This window comes from Pongo abelii, chromosome 4, assembly GCF_028885655.2.
Source record: "Pongo abelii isolate AG06213 chromosome 4, NHGRI_mPonAbe1-v2.0_pri, whole genome shotgun sequence".
NCBI classification, from domain to species: Eukaryota; Metazoa; Chordata; class Mammalia; order Primates; family Hominidae; genus Pongo; species Pongo abelii.
This window is the reverse complement of record NC_071989.2, coordinates 132,714,604-132,737,683: the sequence shown is the minus strand read 5'-3', so window position 1 is coordinate 132,737,683 and position 23,080 is coordinate 132,714,604.

Genomic DNA, 23,080 nt, shown 5'->3' with positions numbered 1-23,080 from the left:
TATTCTCTGGCCCACCTCAGACCCACTGGATAGAAATGCTGGGGAGTGGGCCTTATTGGTCTCTGTTTAATGAGTCCTCTGGGTGATTCTGATGAGGTAAGGTTTGAGAACCACTGTCCTCAAAGATAATCAAGGTATTATTAACCAAAGGACGGGAGAGAGATTCTGGAAAGCACAATCTTGTCTACTACAGGGTTCTATGCTACAGCAAGCTCCCAAAGGACCTTATTTCTAAAGTGTTGCATCTCCAGGTGCAAACCAGGCTCCTGGTTTCTTGAATGAATGCCTGAATGTGCCCAGTCCTTGGCTGTTCCAGGGGCAGAACTGAGGTTACTTTCTTTTCTTTCTTAGCTTTTTTCAATGAGTTTTAGAGATTTACTCATGCTGGGAATCAACAGGCTATCACTTGGAGTCCTGAGAACAAACGACCTTTGTTGGCTGGAAGCTGCGTCATCTCCCTAAAGCTTTATGACAGCAGAAGTCCCTGGTACCATGACCCTTGAACCCAACCTTTTGTAGCTCTCTCCCTTGTCCCAGTTAATTCTGACCTCACTGGGTAGATGGCATTTGAGTGAAGCTTGAGGGTTAAAAAGAATTCGGTAAGTGGAGAATGGGGGGAAGATCATTTCAGGCTCAAAGAATGCTATAAACAAAGACAAGAGAGATGAAATTACAAGACATGTTATGCAGCCAACAAAAGTAGAATGGCATGAGCTGAACAGAAGACATGAGACTGAAAAAGTAGTTTGTAAATCAGTCCTGAAGAGTCCACTATGGGAGTTTGGACCCTATATGAGAAACCGCGTAATGGATAAGTAAGAGTCATCGTGTGAGAAACGTTATATCCCATATTGGTACATCGGAGGTAGCTCTATGTAATTTTATTTCCCAGCAAAAGATGTGGATAGCAACTTACATGTAGGTAGAGTCAGAGCTCAGTTGAATAAGGTTGATAAATCCACCCGACCCTCTGCCTGGGGAACAGAGGTAACAGCTACCTACACATTAGCATACTAGGAAACAGTAAAAGATCCGCTGAGACTGAGCTGCAGATATCTGGTTGTTCTTTCTTTGTTTTCTAAGGTGTGGACACTGGCTATCCAGGTGTGAGCATCTTTAGCCGTGACATATTAGCTCAGAGACATGGGAGCTGAGACAACCATGGGACTGTGAAAAAGTGCCTTAAATAAGGCTGGTTCCTCCTTGAACACTCCCTCCCAAACTTGCCTTTGCTCATCTACCTGGACATCTCTTACTAAGGGAATGCTTCAGATCTTCCAGAGTGAAGACTGTGACTTATTAAAGAAAACAGCTCTTATGTTCCTATTACATGACTGGTTTTGAACAGGCACCGAGACATTTTCCATCTGATGATGAGTGTTAACCTTCTTAAGTGGCTGAAAAGCTAAATATCCCTGTAGGTGATCAGTGTGATCCTCGGTCATTAGTTTAGCCTCTGGCTGTTTTGATTTCAGAGTGATAACAAAGAACTTAGTGAAGAAGCCACCACAGAACCAGCACAAGCTCACAGAGGAGCTTCAAATCCTGCCTCTGGTTAAAATGGATTTATTTGCTCGGGTTAAAAGATTTGCTACCCAGACCAGACTTAAAAGTCTAAGACAAAGACTTAACAAGGAGGAGAAACAGGAGAAGGTAGTATGAGGGGTTTTTTTATTACTGTTTTTTACAAAAATTGTCAGTTTTTCTCGTTGCTTAATTTTCCATCATTATATTTTGGGAGACGAAAGAAAGAAATAAGTCATCCTTTGACTCTGACTGCAAGACATCTCTGCTTCGACTGATAATAAAAAAAGAGTGGATGGTATGAAGCCCCAGAAACACAGCTCAATCACTCCCCGCAATTACTGTGTCTTATTGATAACTTGCAGCTCTATCCAGCAAACGCCATCTCTGGAACAAAGCCTGTCACAGATCAGACTGAATCCATTAAAAAGCTTTGATTAACATGTCCCTGGGGTGTGCTGTGGAAACTTTTTACACCAAAGACAGCCTATTGCTGCTGCTTCTGAATTGTCCTCCTGAAACACTCTTGTGTTTTAATCTAGTGCACAGTTTAAATTAAAAAACGGCAATGACTTTGTGTGACCTAAATACAAGCCACTACTATTCAGGGTGGGATTTATCAACTGCTAACATATTAAGTGTTCAGAGAAGCAACAATTAACCTTACTGTGTGGTGGCTAATATTAATTATATATATGTATAATACATATGTTGTGTATATAATCTCTTGTTCTTTCTTCTATTCTTAAACATGGCCCAGAGAAAGGGTTATAGTTAATGTGCTTGATCTAGTGGATATAAAGCTTTGTGTTCATCCTTAGTAGAAAAGAAATTTGTTTGTATTTGAGGAGCACAAGAATCACCCTCCCTGGTGCTTTTTTATTGGTCTCTGATGTGGATACGGCAATAAATCGTAGCCTTTTGAAGCAAAGATGAAGCTCAGTCTTCCAAATGTGGAGTTGATAGGGGCAGGGACCTGCTAGTTGTCCACACAAATATCTCCCTTTCATTCTATGGGGGAAATTCAATCTTGAGGGAGGGTCTGTAAGGGGTGTGTGTGTGTGTGTGTGTGCATATGTGTGTTTCTTTATTGCTAACATACACTCTCTCAAAATACAAGTGCTGAATGGTTACATTTTGGGACTGTTATGAACTACATTATGCAATAAAATGATTATCTTAGATGCCATAAAAAGACACTGTGAAAACAGAAGGAGGGCACCTACCTACTGCTCTTTGCAGTATTTTAAAATCTCTGAAACTGATGGAAGACAAAAAGCTTTTCGTGGTAGGATTATTAAAGCAAATTTATTGTTGGCAGCCATTAATTATGGCAAAAAGATAAAAACAAACGAAAGAGTATCAGGTAGAGAATGTAGCCCTGAGGCCCGTCTACTGCCTACCTAAATGTATAAAGACAGCCTTTTCCCTTCCATCACTAGAGAAATGAAGTCACACTCTCCTTTTAAGGCTACATCTTACCACTGACTGGGAACTCATGGCACCTCCATCTTTTATCACATATAGTGATATATAGGTACAGAGGGGGACCTAAGGGACCTTACATTGAAGAAAATTTATAGACATTTAAAGAAAATATATTCTGGTTAATTTGGGGTATACAAAAGTGTAATGGCCAGCATTGTGAAGTGGTTGAAATAGGATGGGTGATGTGTATCAAATGAGAGTTGGGAGGACATGATTTATGAGGCAAATAAGGCCTAACATTTAGAAAAGAAAAATATCAAACATTTAATGTTTTCTTTTTTGATGAATTGAAAATGTTTTTCTTTTGTTCCTTCAAAACTCACCAAAAGCTCAACAGAATCTAAGATTCATGAAGGTATGTATCCTGGTGTTTTGTTCATGGTGGTGTCTCTAGCTTCTAGAACAGTAGTAGAGCATAGTAAAACATCTAACAAATATTTACTGTTATTTGCATTGGATTCTCAGCAGAGAGAAGCTCATGACACATTATTACCAAAATGAGCAAGCCATAGCTGTTACTCCCTCTCGGCTTGTTTCATCACAGGGGTGTTAGGCACCCTAGTTGCTCACAGGTGCACCCTTACCCTGCCATCCTTCTTAACCTCAGACTTCTGCTAGCAGATATTCATTATGAGAGCAGGAACTTTGGTTTTGACAAAAGTAGACCTTCAGCACTTCAAGGGCATCCAACAGTGAGCTGACATACCATTGGGGAGCCCAGCACTTTATATTTAGTCTAGGTTCTGTTCCACACCTCTATTAATAGATAGTCTCTGGCAGCCTGGGATAAAGTAGAGTCAAAGTACTTTAGAATGAATAGAATGGTGACTGGATCTTTCTCCGTGGGATCTTTCACTCAGGCTGGTTTCTGACCTGGTTAACTCTGACTGACTTCCTTTCCACTGATCTGCAGGACCCTTTGCCTCCCAAAAGAACAGCATTTGATATGAGCCAAGCATGAGACTGCTCGGTAAGAACCTCCTTGGAGAAGAACAGAGGTAGATTTGGAGCAATGGATCATGCATTTGCAAAACCAAACATCACTCTCAATGCCACACCTGTCCAGAAATTCTAATTTTCTTCTAAATATTTTATATTTGGCTTTGAAAGTTTATTTCCCTCTTTCATACCCACCCTTGGATCTGATATTGTACTTCCACTACTTACTGGTCGAGGAAGTGGTCCAAAGATATGAGAAAAATAAGGTGTTCAAAAACAGCCAATGGGCATTCTTCACTACAGGAAAAAGTTGGAGGAAAGTGTAAATGTTTCAATGTAATTGAATTGTATATTAGATGTATATCAGATGACTAATCATTTGTATATTAGATGACTACTAAAAAGGCAAATAATAATAGAGGGAAATATGTAAGTGAAGAAGTGCTAAGCAAAAGTAAAACAATCTAATATAAAAACATAGGTTACAGCTAAAAAAGGCATTAATAAATATTTCAGAGGTCAATTTTTATGGAAATGGGAAAGGGCAACAATCATTTAGTGAGTGTTATTTCCCAGGACTTTCACAAATGTTCTCATAACAAGTGTAGGCAATCAGCATTAGTATCACCATTTTACACATGAAGATACTGACCTTCAAAGAGGTTAAGTATCTATCCAAGAAAACACTAGGAGGAAGAGACAAACTGAGAATTTCAACACAGAGATTTTCTGATGCTGAACCCAAACTCTCTCCATTACAACATTAATGTTTATTTGGTTATTCTTCTCTGTAAAGTTGCATTAAATTGCAATTTAAAAAATGTTGTTTGATATAATTGCTTCAAATATTAGTAGATCATGAGTTATCATTCATGTTACACTGACACAGTTGAGGCAAATAAAAATCGATGCTTATGAATATATTTAATTTCCAATTGGGAAAAAAGGAAGAATGTTAGCTAACTTGATAGATAAAAATCTTTCTCAGGCAGTTTAGCCTTTTTTCCTCTTCAGTGAAAATGCATTTTCTGGTGCTCTTTGACCTGTAGGGCACAGGCTCATCTTTGAGGGAAGTAATATTAAGAATTCAGATTTGTTGCTAACTCAGTGTTGAGAAATGAACAAGCATGTGACCTCTTAGCCACTACTTTTAAATGTTAGATCTATCCAGTTTAGAAAATTAAACTTACAAGTCAAAATCTGGGTGTGGGGGCTCGTGCCTGTAGTCCCAACTATTTGGGAGACTGAGGCCAGAGGATCACTTGAGCCCAGGAGTTTGAGGCGGCAGTGAGCTATGATAGTGTCACACACTGCACCCCAGCCTGCATGACAGCATGAGACCCTGTCTCTAAAAATGGAAGACAGAAAATTAAACTCACAGGTCTAAATACCTATAAATACCCATATCCTGTTAATCCCTATTTGTCTCTCTTTTCCCTGTGTCACTGTTCATTAGTGGAGTAAAAGATATTTCTAATGTCTCAACTTAAAGAAAAATTTAATACAGTACTGACAAGCATCTTTGGTCATGAAAATTATCTCCTTACCTGTATCTAGTGCCCAGGCGAAGGGAACTTTCCTTCTGACCCCTAAAGCTTCAAGAATTTGAGTCTATAAAATAAACGGACAATAGATAGATTAGCATGAGAAAAGGCATACACATTTGTTAATGTGCAAGCGCACAGGAGTCACACAAAATATGAAGGGCGAGATGATTGAAGCTTGAATGCCCTCTTCATATGGGAGAGGGAAACAGGAGATTGATGTGGTTTGGCTGTGTTCCCACCCAAATCTCATCTTGAATTGTAGCTCCCATAATTCCCATGTGTTGTAGGAGGGACCCAGTGGGAGATAATTGGATGATGCGGGCAGTTTCCCCCATACTATTCTCATGGTAGTGGATAAGTTTCGTGAGATCTGATGGTTTTATAAGGCGGTTCCCCTTTCTCTTGGCTCTCGTTCTCTTTCATCCTCATGCAAGATGTGCCTTTCACCTTCCACCATGATTGTGAGGCTTCCCCTAGCCACGTGGAACTGTGAGTCCATTAAACCTCTTTTTCTTTATAAATTACCCAGTCTTGGGTATGTCTTTATCAGCAGCGTGAAAACAGACTAATACAGAGATGTAGGAAATTTTAGAGAAAGAGTAAAGGATTTTTAGGCCGATGAATGGACCTGCAGAAAAGACAATAATCTGGGACAAAGTTCCTCTGGGCTCCGGGTGTGATGTCAATTCTAGCCTTCTTTCCTTCTAGTTAATCTTCCCGGTTTGATGAGATTATAGGGAGGAGGTCCAAGATGCATTCCTTCTGGAGGAACATTGTTAGTCAGATAGGAGAACTTCAAAGGAAACCCTTCTCTGTGCTTCTAGAGGAGCAGAGGGGCAATAGACAGGAAGGCAGGAGGTCACCTTGGTGCTGAGGTTGCTTCTTTAGTTGAAAGTACTCAGCATGTCCAAGTGCCAGGCTTTGAGCTATCATTTTTCTAAGCCCCAGCACTAGTTATTTCACACATTGCCAACATGTCCAAAACACTTTGTTTTCTAAGCAATTTATTAAGACAATGACACTCCTCCTCATATTCCAGGGAATTATAGTAATTATTAATGTGCACTGTATTATATTGCCATTTAGTGTAAGACACATCCTGGGTTTACTCTATGACTAGTCAGTTTGGAAGACCACCCAGCCTGGAACCCCGGGTGGTCTTGGGAAGAGCTTGGGTATTGGAAGTCAGCTCTGTATTTGGGTCCTGGCTCTCCTGCCTACCATCAGTGTGATGCCACACCATTTACTTGACTTTTTGGAACTCAATTTTCCTCCCCCTTAATAGGATTAGAAATGTATAGCATGCAGGTGAAGGACCTGGGATAATTAATTATACCAATTATATATTGGTAATATTAGTACAGCATACAGTAGTGGTTCTAAAGTATGGTCCCCAGACCAGCAGCATCAACATCATGTATTACAAAGCAAGTTCTTGGGCTTGAACCCAGACCTACTGAATCCAAAACACTAGGGAGAGAGCTCAGTCATCTATGTTTTAGCAAACCCTCTGGGTAATCGTGAGGCCTGCTAAAATTGGAAACTATTAGCAGAGTGGTTAAGACTGGAGAGCTCATTTAGAAAATTGGGTAATGCATACATTTACCTCATACAGTAGTTGTAAAGCACTCAGTGTTTGGCACTGAGTAGGCACTAGATAAATGTCAGTATTATTTACATCTGAGAAACAGAGTTTGTGTGCTGAAAATAGTATTTGAGTCAAATGTTCCCCTTGGGTAGGCAAAATATAATCGCTGCTAGGCACATGAATTTTGGACTGAGACAATGTGTGTTCAAATCTCATTTCTGCCAACATACAAGCCATTGGTTTTGGGAAAGTGTTGAGGTCTCAATGTTCTTATCTGTAAAATGGAAATAGTAATAGTATCGACTTCAAGTAATTATAATGGCACTATAACATGAGTAGTAAGGTGTTGACAAAGATTTTCTCCTTGACCAATCTTTAGTCAGGTTATACTGATGCCTTTGCTAGACCAGACCTGACCGTAGGCTTCTGTCTCTAGCCTTGTAGAATCCAGTTTTAGCAAGAATCTTGAAAAGTTAGTTTAGAGAGAACCTCTACCCTTGGTAATGGATGACACACACTATCTGATCAAATTCCTCATTGTCCACCATCCGCCAGCTGACATCTGACCACTTTGGCCTGCTATCAGCAAGAATCTTGTTAGGTCAGATTAGCCAGAATCGTTTTAGGCAGAATCCCCTCTTCCCATGATATTTCTTCTTAGCAATTTTCCATTCAGTGTGCCACCTCACTATAAATCTTCACTTTTCCTTATATTCAGTGTTGACCCAATCTCTCTCCCCTACTACAAAACTGTATTGCAGCAGTATCTACTTTTATCACAAAAGCCCTGAATAAAGTCTACCTAGCCATTTTAACAAATGTCAGAATAATTTTTTCTTTACCAGCATGTTGGATGAAAATGTTAGTTGTTAAGAATTACTCTTCAAATAGAAGTAGTCTAATTGAATGACAAATGCTCACTCAATGATTTTATGTCTTAAGATTGTCATGGAGAATTATCTTATCATAAATTCCTGCTTACTCTTGAAGCTTCAATATAATTTCATGACTTTTTTTTAAGCTTCAGGATCAAAAAATATCCCACGATTTTCAATGAAATTAATCCATGTGCTTAATTTGATGCTCCATTTAAAAAACAATACAGTGTCTCTGATAGTACCTCAGAAATAAACACCGTATTGCCCGGCATGGTGGTGTGTGCCTGTAGTTCCAGTTACTTGGGAGCTCCCGAGGCAGGACACCAGGAGTTTGAGGCCAGCCTGGGCAGCATAGTGAAACCACATCTCAAAAAATTTTTAAAAGTTGTAAAAAAAGAAATAAGTACTATAACTAGCAGCTGCCATCCGATATGAGAGCGTTACTCTATGTGTACATCTCCAGATGAAGGGTGACTCAGAATAACACCACATTTAGTGCAATGCCATACCCAGTTTCACACTCTCAGATGAGGCTTTGTTATTCTTGAAGACTGAGGTCCCGTAAGTAGCCTGGAAAACAGTTCACAAAAGGCTCTCTGAATAGTGGATGCACATGCTTAACAAATCTGTTTTTGCTAGTCTCCATTACCTTCCTTCAGCAGGTGTAAAGCTTTAGTTCTGATATTCCTTTCCATTGTAGACGCCTGGCTCTAAGCCTTCTTTGTTTCTACCCAGATGCCAGCTTCTAGTTAACTATTCTTTTTTTTTTTTTTTTAAGCTACCAACCATCTGGAGGAAATCTGATTGGGGCTAGGGTCATTTTTGTACCTTTTAAAATGCGGTGTAGGTAAAAGGATTTGTCAAACCCATGAATGACCCTTCTCAGATCTCAGAGGCACTTCAGATTGGCAAGGAACTCCTTCGTGAAGAAGCCGACTCAAGCAGAGGTAGCAACAGAGGCAAAGAGGAGCATGCCGAAGCTACAAGATGGGTTGAGAAATACAGATCTGCCCAATTATAATTCAAACAAAAACAAGTGAGAAACTGTAGTCAGTTGAGGCACTCTTGGCTGAGCATCTGGGCTTTGCATGCATGCATGCATAATTAGGCTTCAGGCAGCTGCAGGCTTCCACAGTGCAACAGGGCAGGCGGGATATCATAATACACAGTAGGTTGCATATCAATGAAACTCTTTTTAAATTCACATGAAGCCTAAGATAAAAAGACATCAGCAAAAATTAAACAGCATTCAAAACGGCAGTGAATTGTGATACAGGCCACCAGGAAAACAATGAAACCCGACCAGGTTTCTCCCCATTGTTCTGTTTCCTTCACACAAATAGATTAGAGCAACAGTGCTGACTTTGTTTTAAAATACACACACTCATTAGATCAAAGTGATCAATGCACATTTAAGCAACTTTCAAGGCATCACAGGAAGAGTGAAATGGTCTGCTTTATTTTGAAAGACAACAGAGAAAATCACACACATGCATTGGGGCATTGTGATATGCAGATGGTTGGCTTTCAGAAGAATTAAATATTCATGGTAGATAAAAATCTCTCTCATTATATTTTTAATGTATATGAGGCTTTGGGCTCAATGCCTTCTGTGTTCACATAACAGACAGACCCTGTTCTCCAAACACATGGATCTGCACACAAGGACGGCTCAGATCACATCCCGAGATGTCACCCTGGCCCAGGGCCGGTCAGGACCCTCCACCGCAGGGCTGCCCCATGGCAGCCAGTGACACCGCTGAGACAACTTTGCCATGGCCTTACTTTTATTTCCTTGGTTGTTCAGTTTATGGCAAAAGACCCTCAGCTGTGTTTTGTTTACTAATTCCCCCAAGCCTGCCTTAAATCCAGACTGCCAGGGCCACAGGAAATCTTTCAGGCCCCTGACAGGTATGGGGAAGTCTCTGAGGTACCTGGGCGTTTGCATTTGCTTCTGTTACTAACCCAGGTGCAGCATTATAACCTTCCTGCTTTTTCTTGTTTATTCCATATCTTTGTTTGACAGAGATTCAAAGGGGTTTCTCAGAGGCTTTTAATCTGATTAACTACACATGGGTGACAACTGTAAGGGTTGGGATGCCACAGGACAGGCAGCACTGTCGGGTAGGGTCGGATTTGTCATCCCTCCTGCCCTCGCTTTCCCCAACACACTCCCAGTTTTCCCCTCCCCCACCCCGTGTGCCAACTCACTCAGAAAATAGGATTCCAGAGATGCTTTTATTGGGGAAGAATAATAAAAAAAAGATGTGTTTCTTCTGCATAGGCTGCTGAAATAATGAATTTATTAACCGTAGATCAGTGAAATGAATGAAAACTAAACCTGTTTAAAGGAAGGCATTAAGGTGAGAAAAATAAATATTCCTCTACATTTCAATTTGATTCTGAATTTAGTTCATTTTGCTCCAGTTAGAAAATTGACTCTACCTATGGCATTCACTGGAGTAGTCATCATCTTCTACACCGTGTCATTTTCTGTGCTTCTTTGTACATACATTCTTTTTCCTATGCTTTAAGACTATATCCTCTATAGAAGATGAGTAATTAAACAATGATGAAGACTGAATCATCACAGCATTTTGTTGTTGGCATTCAGATAATTGTAGCTGCACGTGAGGTAGTTATTTGACCAGGTCTAATGTGTTGAATAGGTCTCTTGATATTTTTTTTTTTTTTTTTTTTTTTTTGGTCACTGCTGTTGCCCTCCAATAAATTCCATCTTATCTTCAACTTAGATTTAAATACATGTGTTTTCTAGGTGTTGTTTCTGTGCTCATATTTTAAACACAAGCATAAATGTACTTACATTACTGGATTCCAAAATATAAATAGGTAGGACACTCAGGAATCAGATCTAACTTCCTTTTTTCCCCCTGTCTGTTCACTGTGCTTTCAGTAAAAAGTAAGGTTTCCATGTTGGGAATTCCCACTATTTCTTTTAAATATCCTCTAAAGCCCTGGTTTAAATAGGAATCAAAGTTCTTATTCCAGTGAGTCGAACAATGCAATAATATAGATGTAGGGATCAAAGACATCACTGAACCATCAGCCTCCTGCCTCCAGTGTAGCCAGCCATCCTCAGCCATCCCCAGAAGCTGCATCCTCAGGGGCGGCACCCAGGGCTGAACAGTGAGCTGGCCAGGCTGGAGGGTATCTCCTCAGGGAAAATGTGTGAATAGACCCTGATTTGGAGGCAATATCCTCCCCCGCACCCTTTATTGAGGTATGGTTAACACATAAAAATTGTATGTATTTTTTACAACATGATGTTTTGATATATACTGTGAAATTATTACCACAATCAAGCTAACATCCATCACCTCATGTGGTTACCTCTCTTTCCCTGGTGAGAACACTTAAGATCCACTCTCTTAGCAAATTTCAAGTACACAATACATTATTACTAATTACGGTCACCAAGCTGAATATTAAACCTCCTGAACTTATTTATTTTAGAACTTAAAGTTTTGGCTGAGTGTGGTGGCTCATGCCTGTAATCCCAGCACTCTGGGAGGCTGAGGTGGGAGGGTCAGTTGAAGCCAAGAGTTTGAGACCAGCGTAGGTAACATAATGAAATCCCATCCTTATAAAAGTTAAAAAACTAGCCAGGTGTGGTGGTGTGCACCAGCAGTCTCAGCTACTCAGGAGGCTGAGGTAGGAAGATCTCCTGACCCCAGGAGTTCAAGGCTGAAGTGAGCTATGATTACCCCACTGTACTCCAGCCTGGGTGATACAGCAAGACCTTGGCTCTTAAAAAAAAAAAAAAAGAAAGTTTGTACCCTTTGAATAATATTTCCCCTTTTTTCCATGACTCAGCCTCTGGTCATCACCATTTTACTCTCTGTTTCTATGTATTTGACTTTTTTTTAAGATTCCACATGTACATGAGACTATGCAGTGTTTATGTTTATTTATCTGGCTTATTTCATTTAGCATAATGTCCTCTAACTTCATCCATGTTATTGCAAATGGCAAGATTTCTTTCTCTTTCTTTTTTTTTAAGGTAGGATCTCACATTGTCACTCAGGCTGGAGGGCAGTGGTGAGATCACAGGTCACTGCATCCTTGACCTCCTGGGCTGAAGTAATCCTCCCACCTCAGCCTCCGTGTAGCTGGGACTACAGGCACATGCCATTGCACCCAGGTAATTTTCTTCCTTTTTTTTTTTTTTTTTTTTTGTAGAGACAGGGTTTTGCTGTTGTCCAGGCTGGTCTTGAACTCTCAGGCTCAAGGGATCTGACTACCTCGGCCTCCCAAAGTGCTGAAATTATAGTCATGAGCCACCATGTCCAGCCAGATATCCTCCATTTTTAAGGCTCAATAATAATATTCAATTGTGTGTGTATTCATCCATTCTCACACTGCTATAAAGAATACTACCTGAGACTAGGAATTATAAAGGAAAGAGGTTTAATTGACTCACAGTTCCACTGGCTTAATGGGAAGCATGACTAGGAGGCCTCAGGAAACTTATAATCATGACAGAAGTAGAAGGGGAAACAGGCATCTTCTTCACAAGGCTGCAGGAGGGAGTGTGTGCAAGTGTGAAGGAGGAACTGTCAAACACTTATAAAACCATCAGCTCTCATGAGAACTCACTCACTATCATGAGAATGGCATGGGGAAAACCACCCCCATGATCCAATCACCTTCCACCAGGTCCCTCCTTTGAGGTGGAGATTACGGGGATTACAATTCGAGATGAGATTTGGGTGGGGACACATAGTCAAACCTTATCAGTGTGTTGTAGGAGACTTAGATTATTTCCTTGTTTTGGTTATTGTGAATATTGCTGCAAGGGGGAATGTGGGAGTAGAGCTATCTTTTTTGAGATAGTGATTTTATTTCCTTTGGATATATACCCAGAAGAGGGATTGCTGTATCGTATGGTAGTTCTATTTTTAATTTTTTGAGGAAACTCCATACTATTTTCATAGGGCTGTACCAATTTATAATCTCAGCAACAGTAGATAAGTGTTCGCTTTTCTTCACATCTTTCCCAACCCTCATTATCTTTGACTTTTTGATAAGAGGCAACCTAACAGGTGTGAGGCAATATCTCACTGTGGTTTTGATTTGCATTTCCTTGATGATTAGTGATGTTGGGCATCTCTTCATGTACCTGTTGGTCATTTGTATATCTTCTTTGGCAAAATTTCTATTCAGGCCCTTTACCCATTTTTCACTTGGGTTATTTTGTTTGTTTGTTCATTTGTATGGTATTGAGTTGTAAGAGTTTCTTATATATTTTTGATATTAACCTTTCATTGGATGTATAGTGTTCAAATATTTTCTCCCATTCCATAGGATGGCTTTTCATTTTGTTGATTCTTCCTTTTGCTGTGCAGAAATTTTTAGTTTGATATAGTTCCATGTGTTTGTTTTTGCTTTTGTTGCCTGTGCTTTGAGTGATAAATAAAGAAAAATTGCCAAGAAAAATTTCAAGGAACAAAAGTTTTCTTCTATTTTTATAGTTTTCTATATGTTTTCTTCTGGTTTTATAGTTTCAGATCTTATGTATAGGTCTTTAATTCATTTTGAGTTAATCTCTGTGTATGGTGTAAAGTAAGGTTCCAATTTTATTCTTTTGCATATGCATATCTAGTTTTCCCAATGCCATTTATTGAAGAGATCATCCTTTCCCTATTGTATATTCTTGATGCCTTTATCAAAAATTAGTTGACTGTAGTATATGTGTGGGCTTTTTTCTGGGCTCGCTATTTTGTTCCATTGGTCTACTTGTCTGTTTTTAATGCCAGTACCATACTGTTTTGATTATTATTGCTTTGTAATATAATTTGAAGTCAGAAAATGTGATGCTACTACCTTTGTTCTTCTAATTCAAGATTGCTTTGTTTATTCAGGGTCTTTAGTGGTTTCACACACATTTTAAGATTTCTTTTCTGTTTCTGTGAAAAACACCATGGGAATTTTGACAGAGGTTTCATTGAATCTGTAAAGCATTTTAGGTAGCATGGACATTTTAGTAATATTAATTATCCCAATCAATGAGCACAGGATATCTTTCCATTTATTTTTATCTTCTTCAAATTCTTTTGTTACTGCTTTATAATTTTAGTTTACAGATCTTTCTCCTCCTTGGTTAAATTTATTCCTGAGTACTTTATTCTTTTTGATGCTATTGTAAATGGGACTCTTTTCTATTTTTTTAGTTTTAAATTTAAAAACATTTAAAATTAACACATAGTTGTATGCATTTTGGGGTAAAGTGTGAGGTTTTGATACATGTGAGATTGTGTAATTATCAAATCAGGATATTTAGCATATCCATCATTTCATGCATTTATCATTTCTTTGTGGTGAGAATTTTTAAAATTCTCTCTTCTAGTTATCTTGAAATATTCAATATTGTTAACTATAGCACCCTACTATGCAATAGAATAGTAGGACTTACTTCTCCTAACTGTAACTTCGTACCTGTTAACCAACCTCCCTATCCCTAATCCTACCTACCCTCCTTAGCCTCTCATAGTCACTATTCTACACTCTACTTCTGTGAGATCAACTTCTTTAGACTCCACATATGAATGAGATCATGTGGTATTTGTCTTTTTGTGTCTGGCTCATTTTTCTTAGCATAATGTCCTCCAGATTCATCCATTTTGCTGGAAAATATCAAGGTTTTATTCTTTTTTATGGCTGATTTAGTATTCCATTGAATTATATATATATATATACACACACACACTATATATATATACACACACTATATATAATATAATACTATATATAAGAAATGTAGTATATGTATTACATACTATATATAGTATAAATAGTGGTATATGTGTTGTATATATGGTATATACTATATATGGTATATAGGATTAGGATATACACTATCTATATGATATATAACATATATGGTATATAACACATATATAGTATATATGATATATATATGGTATATATATAGTATATATGATATATATGGTGTGTATATATATATATAACATATATATGGTATATAAATATAACATATATATATGGTATATAAATATAACATATATATATGGTATATAACACATATACCTCATTTTCTTTATCCATTTATTCATTGATGAACACTTAGGTTGTTTTCACATCTTGGCTATTGTGAATATTGCTGCAATAAACATGGAGTGCAGCTATCTCTTTGGCTTATCGATTTCAATTCCTTTGTGTATATACCCTGCAGTGGGATTGCTGGGTGATATGGTAGCTCAATTTTCAATATTTTGAGAAACCTCAATATTGTTTTCCCTGATGGCTGTACTAATTCATGTTCCCATCAACAGTATATCAGTATTCCCCTTTCTCCACATCCATGCCAACATTTGTTATTTTTTTGTCTTTTTGATTATAGCTGTTCTAATGGTGGTGAGGAGATATTTCATTATGGTTTTCACTTGCATTTCCCTGATGATTAATTATGTCAAACAGTTTTTCCTATACCTGTTGGCCATTTGTATGTTTTCTTTGGGGAAATGTCTATTCAGGTCTTTTGCCCATTAACAAAAAATCAAATTGTTAATTTTTTTTCTACTGAGTTGAATTCTTTTTATACTCAATATTAACCCCTTGTCAGACACATAGTTTGCAAATATTTTCTCCCAGTCTCCATTTTGTAGGTTGTCTCTTCACATTGTTTTGTTTGTTTGTTTGTTATTGTTTAGAAGTTTTTTCGTTGGTGTAATTCCATTTGTCTATTTTTGCTTTTGTTGTTTGTACTTTTGAGGTTTTATCCAAAAAAATCTTTGTCCAGACCAATGTCATGAAGCATTTCTCTTATGTTTTCTTTTAGTGGTTTTGCTGTTTTGGGTCTTAACATTTAAGTTTTTAATCTATTTTGAGTTTATTTTTGTCAGTTGTGAGAGATAGGGGTCCAGCATCATTCTTCTCCATGTGGATATCCAGTTTTCCCAGCACCATTTATTGAAGAGACTGTGCTTTCTCTAATGTGTGTTCTTGACATCTTTGTTGAAAATGAGTTGGCGGTAGATACGTGGATTTTTTTCTGGGCTCTCTGTTCTGCTCCTTTTGGTCTATGTGTCTGTTTTTATGCCAGTATCATGCAGTTTGGGTTACTATATGGCTTTGTAGTGTAGTATATTTTGAAGTAAGAAAGTGTGATACCTCCAGCTTTGTTCTTTTTGCTCAGGATTGCATTGGCTATTTGGGAGTCTTTTGTGATTCTGTATGAATTTTAAGATTGTTTTTTCTATTTCTGTGAAGAAGTTGTTGGTATTTTGATAGAGATTGCATTGAATCTGCAGATTGCTTTGGATAGTGTGGACATCTTAAACAACATTAGTTATTCTAACCCATGAACATAGGATATCTTTTCATTAATAAAACATTCATCAATGTTTTATAGTTTTCGCTGTAGCAATCTTTTACCTTCTGAGTTAAATGTATTTCTAGGTATGTTATTTTTTGTAAGTATTGTAAATGGGATTGCTTTCTTGATTTTTTTTCAGGTAATTTGCTATTGGTGTATAGAAATGCTACTGATCATTGTATATTGATTTTGTATTCTGCAACTTTACTAAATTTATTTATTGATCCTAACAGTTATTTTGGTGGAGTCTTTAGGATATTCTGCATTTAAAATCATTTCATCTACAAACATAGAACAATTTGGCTTCCTTTTTTCCAATTTGGATGTCCTTTATTTTTTTCTCTTGCCTAATTGCTCTGGCTAGGTCTTGCAATACTATGTTGAATAAAAGCAGTGAAAGTGGACATCCTCGTCTTGTTTTAGATCTTAGAGAAAAAGCTTTCAACTTTTCCCCATTCAGTATGGTGTTAGATGTGATTTTGACATATATGGTCTTTACTGTGTTGGGGTATATTTTATTTATACCTAACATATTCAAAGTTCTTATCATGAAGACATGGTGAATTTTGTCAAATGCCTTTTTAGCATCTACTAAAATGAACATATGGTTTTTGTCTTTGATTCTGTTAATGTGACATGTCACATGTATTGATTTGCATGTGTTGGACTATTTTTGCATCCCTGGAATTAATTCCACGTGATCACGGTGATCTTTTTAATGTGCAACTGGCTAGTATTTTGTTAAGGATTCTGCATCTGTGTTCATCAGGGATACTGGCCTGTAGTTTTTCTTTTTATGGCGTGCCCTTGTCTGGTTTTGGCATCAGGATAATGCTGGCCTTGTAAAATGAGTTTGGAAGAATTCCTCTTAAATTTTCTGGAATAATTTGAAAAAAAAAGTGATAAATTCTTTAAACGTCTGATAGAATTCAGCAGGGAAATCATCAATTCTTGTGCTTTGATGGGAGACTTTTTATTACTGATTCAATCTTGTTAGTCATTATTGGTCTGTTCATGTGTTCTCTTTATTCATGATTCAATTTTGGTAGGCTGTATGTATCCAAGAATTTATCCATTTCTTCTAGGCTTTCCAATTTGTTGGTGTCTAGTTGTTCACAGCAGTCTCTTATGATCCTTTCTATTTCTGTGGTATTAGTTGTAATATCTCCTTTTTCATTTCTGATTTTATTTATAGGGGTTCTCTCTCTCTGTTATTGTAGCTAAAAGTTTGCCAATTTTGTTTATCATTTCCAAAAACTAACTCTGTTGATTTTTTTGTATTTTTAAAGTCTCCATTTTGTTTATGTCTGCTCTCATCGATATTATTTCTTTCCTTCTACTAATTTTGAATTTAGTTTGTTGTTGATTTTCTAATTCCTTAAGATCCAATGTTAGGTTGTTTATTTGAGATATTTCCTTTTTTCTTTTCTCCCTCTCTTTGTTTCTCTCTCTCTCTCTCTTTCTTTTTTTCTTTTTGGCAGGGTCTCACTCTCATTGCCCAGGCTAGTGTGCAGTGGCATAATCTTGGCTCACTGCAGCCTTGACTTCCTGGGCTCAGGTGATCCTCCTACTTCAGTCTCCTAAGTAGCTGGGACCACAGGTGCATGCCACTATGCCTGGCTAATTTTTTGTATTTTTAGCGGAGTCAGCGTTTCACTATACTACCCACGCTGATCTCAAACTCCTGGGCTTGTGCTCAAGCGATCCACCTGCCTATGCCTCCAAAAGTCGTGGGATTACAGGTGTGATCCGGTACTCCTGGCTCTTTCCTCTTTTCTGATGTAAATAATTGTTGCTACAAACTTTCCTGGGAGAACTGCTTTGCTGTATTGCATAGGTTTTGATATGTTGTGTTTCCATTTCATTTGTCTAAAGAAATTTTTAAATTTTTCCTTTAATTTTTTCATTGGCCCATTGGTTGTTCAGGAACGTGCTGTTTAATTTCCATGCATGTGTAATGTTTCTGAGGTTTCTCCTGTTATTGATCTCTAGCTTTATTCCAGTAGGCAGAAAAGATATGTTGTATAATTTTGATGTTCTTAAATTTGTTGAGACTTGTTTTGTGGCCTAACATTTAGAGAATATTCCATGTGTAGTTGAGAAAAAGGTGTATTTTGCAGCTGTTGGAAGGAATGTTCTGTAAATGTTCATTAGGTCCATTTGGTCTACAGTACAGTTTAAATCTGATGTTTCTTTGCTGATATTTAATCTGGGTGATCTGTTTATTGCTAAAACTAGGGTGAGGAAGACCCCTACTATTATTGTATTGCAGTCTGTCTCTCCCTTTAGATCTATTAATATTTGCTTGTATATTTAGGTGCTCCAGTGTTGGGTACATATATATTTACAGGTGTTATCTGCCCTTGCAGAATTCAACTTCTAATTATATAATGACCTTTATTTTTACAGTTTTTGATTTAACATCTGTTTTATTTAAGTATAGCTACTCCTGCTTCGTTTTGGTTTCTGTTTGCTTGAACTATCTTTTCCAGTTTTTCACTAAGTCTATGTCTTTTCTTACAAGTGAAGTAAGTCTCTTGAAGGCAGCATATTGCTGAGTCTTGTTTTTACTTTGGTGTTGTTCATTCAACTACTCTATGTCTTTTGATTGCAGAACTTAGTCCATTTACGTTCAAGATAATTTTTGATAGATAAAGACTCACTACTGCCATTTCATTAATTGTTTTCCAGTTATTTTGTAGATTTTTGTTCCTTTTTTCCTCTTTTCCTGTCTTCCTTTGTGGTTGATAAATTTTCTCTAGTGGTATATTTTGATTCCTTGCTTTTTTAAAATTATTATACTTTAAGTTCTAGGGTACATGTGTACAACATGCAGGTTTGTCACATATGTATACATGTGCCAAGTTGGTGTGCTGCACCCATTAACTCGTCATTTACATTAGGTATTTCTCCTAATGCTATCCCTCTCTCAGCCCCAAACCCTATGTCAGGCCCCAGTGTGTGATGTTCCCCACCCTGTGTCCAAAAGTTCTCATTGTTCAAGTCCCCCTGTGAGTGAGAACATGCAGTGTTTGGTTTTCTGTCCTTGCGATAGTTTGCTCAGAATGATGGTTTCCAGCTTCATCCATGTCCCTACAAAGGACATGAACTCACCCTTTTTTATGGCTGCATAGTATTCCATGGTGTATATGTGCCACATTTTCTTAATCCAGTCTATCATTGATGGACATTTGGGTTGGATCCAAGTCTTTGCTATTGTGAATAGTTCTGCAATAAACATACGTGTGCATGTGTCTTTATAGCAGCATGATTTATAATCCTTTGGGTATATACCCAGCAATGGGATGGCTGGGTCAAATGGTATTTCTAGTTCTAGATCCTTGAGGAATCGCCACACTGTCTTCCACAATGATTGAACTAGTTTACAGTCCCAACAACAGTGTAAAAATGTTCCTATTTCTCCACATCCTCTCCAGCACCTGTTGTTTCCTGACTTTTTCGTGATTGCCATTCTAACTGGTGTGAGATGGTATCTCATTGTGATTTTGATTTGCATTTCTCTGATGGCCAGTGATGATGAGCATTTTTTCATGTGTCTTTTGGCTGCATAAATGTCTTCTTTTGAGAAGTGTCTGTTCACATCCTTCACCCACTTTTTGATGGGGTTGTTTGATTTTTTTCTTGTAAATTTGTTTGAGTTCATTGTAGATTCTGGATATTAGCCCTTTGTCTGATGGGTAGATTGCAAAATTTTTCTCCCATTCTGTAGGTTGCCTGTTCACTCTGATGGTAGTTTCTTTTGCTGTGCAGGAGCTCTTTAGTTTAATTAGATCCCATTTTTCTATTTTGGCTTTTGTTGCCATTGCTTTAGGTGTTTTAGTCATGAAGTGTTTGCCCATGCCTATGTCCTAAATGGTATTGCCTAGGTTTTTTTCTAGGGTTTCTATAGTTTTAGGTCTAACATTTAAGTCTTTAATCCATCTTGAATTAATATTTGTATAATATGTAAGGAAGGGATCCAGTTTCAGCTTTCTACATAAGGCTAGCCAGTTTTCCCAGCACCATTTATTAAATAGAGAATCCTTTCCCCATTTGCTTGTTTTTGTCGGGTTTGTCAAAGATAAGATGGCTGTAGATGTGTGGTATTATTTCTGAGGGCTCTGTTCTGTTCCATTGGTCTATATCTCTGTTTTGGTACCAGTACCATGCTGTTCTGGTTACTGTAGCCTTTAGTATAGTTTGAAGTCAGATAGCATGATGCCTTCAGCTTTGTTCTTTTTGCTTAGGATTGTCTCAGCAATGAGGACTCTTTCTTCATTCCATATGAACTTTAAAGTAGTTTTTTCCAATTCTGTGAAGAAAGTCATTGGTAGCTTGATGGGGATGCCATTGAATCTATAAATTATCTTGGGCAGTATGGCCATTTTCACGATATTGATTCTTCCTGTCCATGAGCATGGAATGTTCTTCCATTTGTTTGTATCCTCTTTTATTTCATTGAGAAGTGGTTTGCAGTTCTCCTTGAAGAGGCCCTTCACATCCCTTATAAGTTGGATTCCTAGGTATTTTATTCTCTTTGAAGCAATTGTGAATGGGAGTTCACTCATGTTTTGGCTGTTTGTCTATTATTGGTGCATAGGAATGCTTGTGAGTTTTGCACATTGATTTTGTATCCTGAGACTTTGCTGAATTTGCTTATCAGCTTAAGGAGATTTTGAGCTGAGATGATGGGGTTTTCTAAATATGCAATCATGTCATCTGCAAACAGGGACAATTTGACTTCCTCTTTTCCTAATCAAATACCTTTTATTTCTTTCTCCTGCCTGATTGCCCTGGCCAGAACTCCCATAACTATGTTGAATAGGAGTGGTGAGAGAGGGCATCCCTGTCTTGTGCCAGTTTTCAAAGGGAATGCTTCCAGTTTTTGCACATTCAGTATAATATTGGCTGTGGGTTTGTCATAAATAGCTCTTATTATTTTGAGATATGTCCCATCAATACCTAGTTTATTGAGAGTTTTTAGCATGAAGTGCTGTTAAATTTTGTCAAAGGCCTTTTCTGCATCTATTGAGATAATCATGTGGTTTTTATTGTTGGTTCTGTTTATGTGATGGATTAAGTTTATTGATTTGCGTATGTTAAACCAGCCTCGCATCCCGGGGATGAAGCCAACTTGATCGTGGTGGATAAGCTTTTTGATGTGCTGCTGGATTTGGTTTGCCAGTATTTTATTGAGGATTTTTGCATCGATGTTCATTAGGGATATTGGTCTAAAATTCTCTTTTTTGTCGTGTCTCTGCCAGGCTTTGTTATCAGGATGATGCTGGCCTCATAAAATGAGTTAGGGAGGATTCCCTCTTTTTCTATTGATTGGAAGAGTTTCAGAAGGAACGGTACCAGCTCCTCTTTGTACCTCTGGTAGAATTTGGCTGTGAATCCATCTGGTCCTGGACTTTTTTTGGTTGGTAGGCTATTAATTATTGCCTCAATTTCAGAGCCTTTTATTGGTGTATTCAGAGATTCAACTTCTTCCTGGTTTAGTCTTGGGAGGGTGTATGTGTCCAGGAATTTATCCATTTCTTCTAGATTTTCTGGTTTATTTGCACAGAGGTGTTTATAGTGTTCTCTGATGGTAGTTTGTATTTCTGTGGGATTGGTGCCCATATCCCCTTTATCATTTTTTGTTGTGTCTATTTGATTCTTCTCTCTTTTCTCCTTTATTAGTATTGCTAGTGGTCTATCAATTTTATTGATCTTTTCAAAAAACCAGCTCCTGGATTCATTGATTTTTTAAAGGGTTTTTTGTGTCTCTATCTCCTTCAGTTCTGCTCTGATCTTAATTATTTCTTGCCTTCTGCTAGCTTTTGAATGTGTTTGCTCTTGCTTCTCTAGTTCTTTTAATTGTGATGTTAGCATGTCAATTTTAGATCTTTCCTGCTTTTTCTTGTGGGCATTTAGTGCTATAAATTTTCCTCTACCCACTGCTTTAAATGTGTCCTAGAGATTCTGGTACATTGTGTCTTTGTTCTCATTGGTTTCAAAGAACATCTTTATTTCTGCCTTCATTTCGTTATTTGCCCCGTAGTCATTCAGGAACATGTTGTTCAGTTTCCATGTAGTTGAGCAGTTTTGAGTGAGTTTCTTAATTCTGAGTTCTAATTTGATTGCACTGTGATCTTAGAGACAGTTTGTTATAATTTCTGTTCTTTTACTTTTGCTGAGGAGTGCTTTACTTCCAACTATGTGGTCAATGTTGGAATAAGTGTGATGTGATGCTGAGAAGAATGTATATTCTGTTGATTTGGGGTGGAAAGTTCTGTAGAAGTCTATTAGATATGCTTGGTGCAGAGCTGAGTTCAATTCCTGGATATCCTTGTTAACTTTCTGTCTCATTGATCTGTCTAATGTTGACAGTGGGGTGTTATAGTCTCCCATTATTATTGTGTGGGAGTCTAAGTCTCTTTGTAGATCTCTAAGGACTTGCTTTATGAATCTGGATGCTCCTGTATTGGGTGCATATATATTTAGGATAGTTAGCTCTTCTTGTTGAATTGATCCCTTTACCGTTATGTAATAGCCTTCTTTGTCTCTTTTGATCTTTGTTGGTTTAAAGTCTGTTTTATCAGAGACTAGGATTGCAACCCCTGCTTTTTTTGTTTTCCATTTGCTTGGTAGATCTTCCTCCATCCCTTCATTTTGAGCCTATATGTGTCTCTGCACTTGAGATGGGTCTCTTGAATAGAACACACTGAGGGGTCTTGACTTTTTATCCAATTTGCCAGTTTGTGTCTTTTAATTG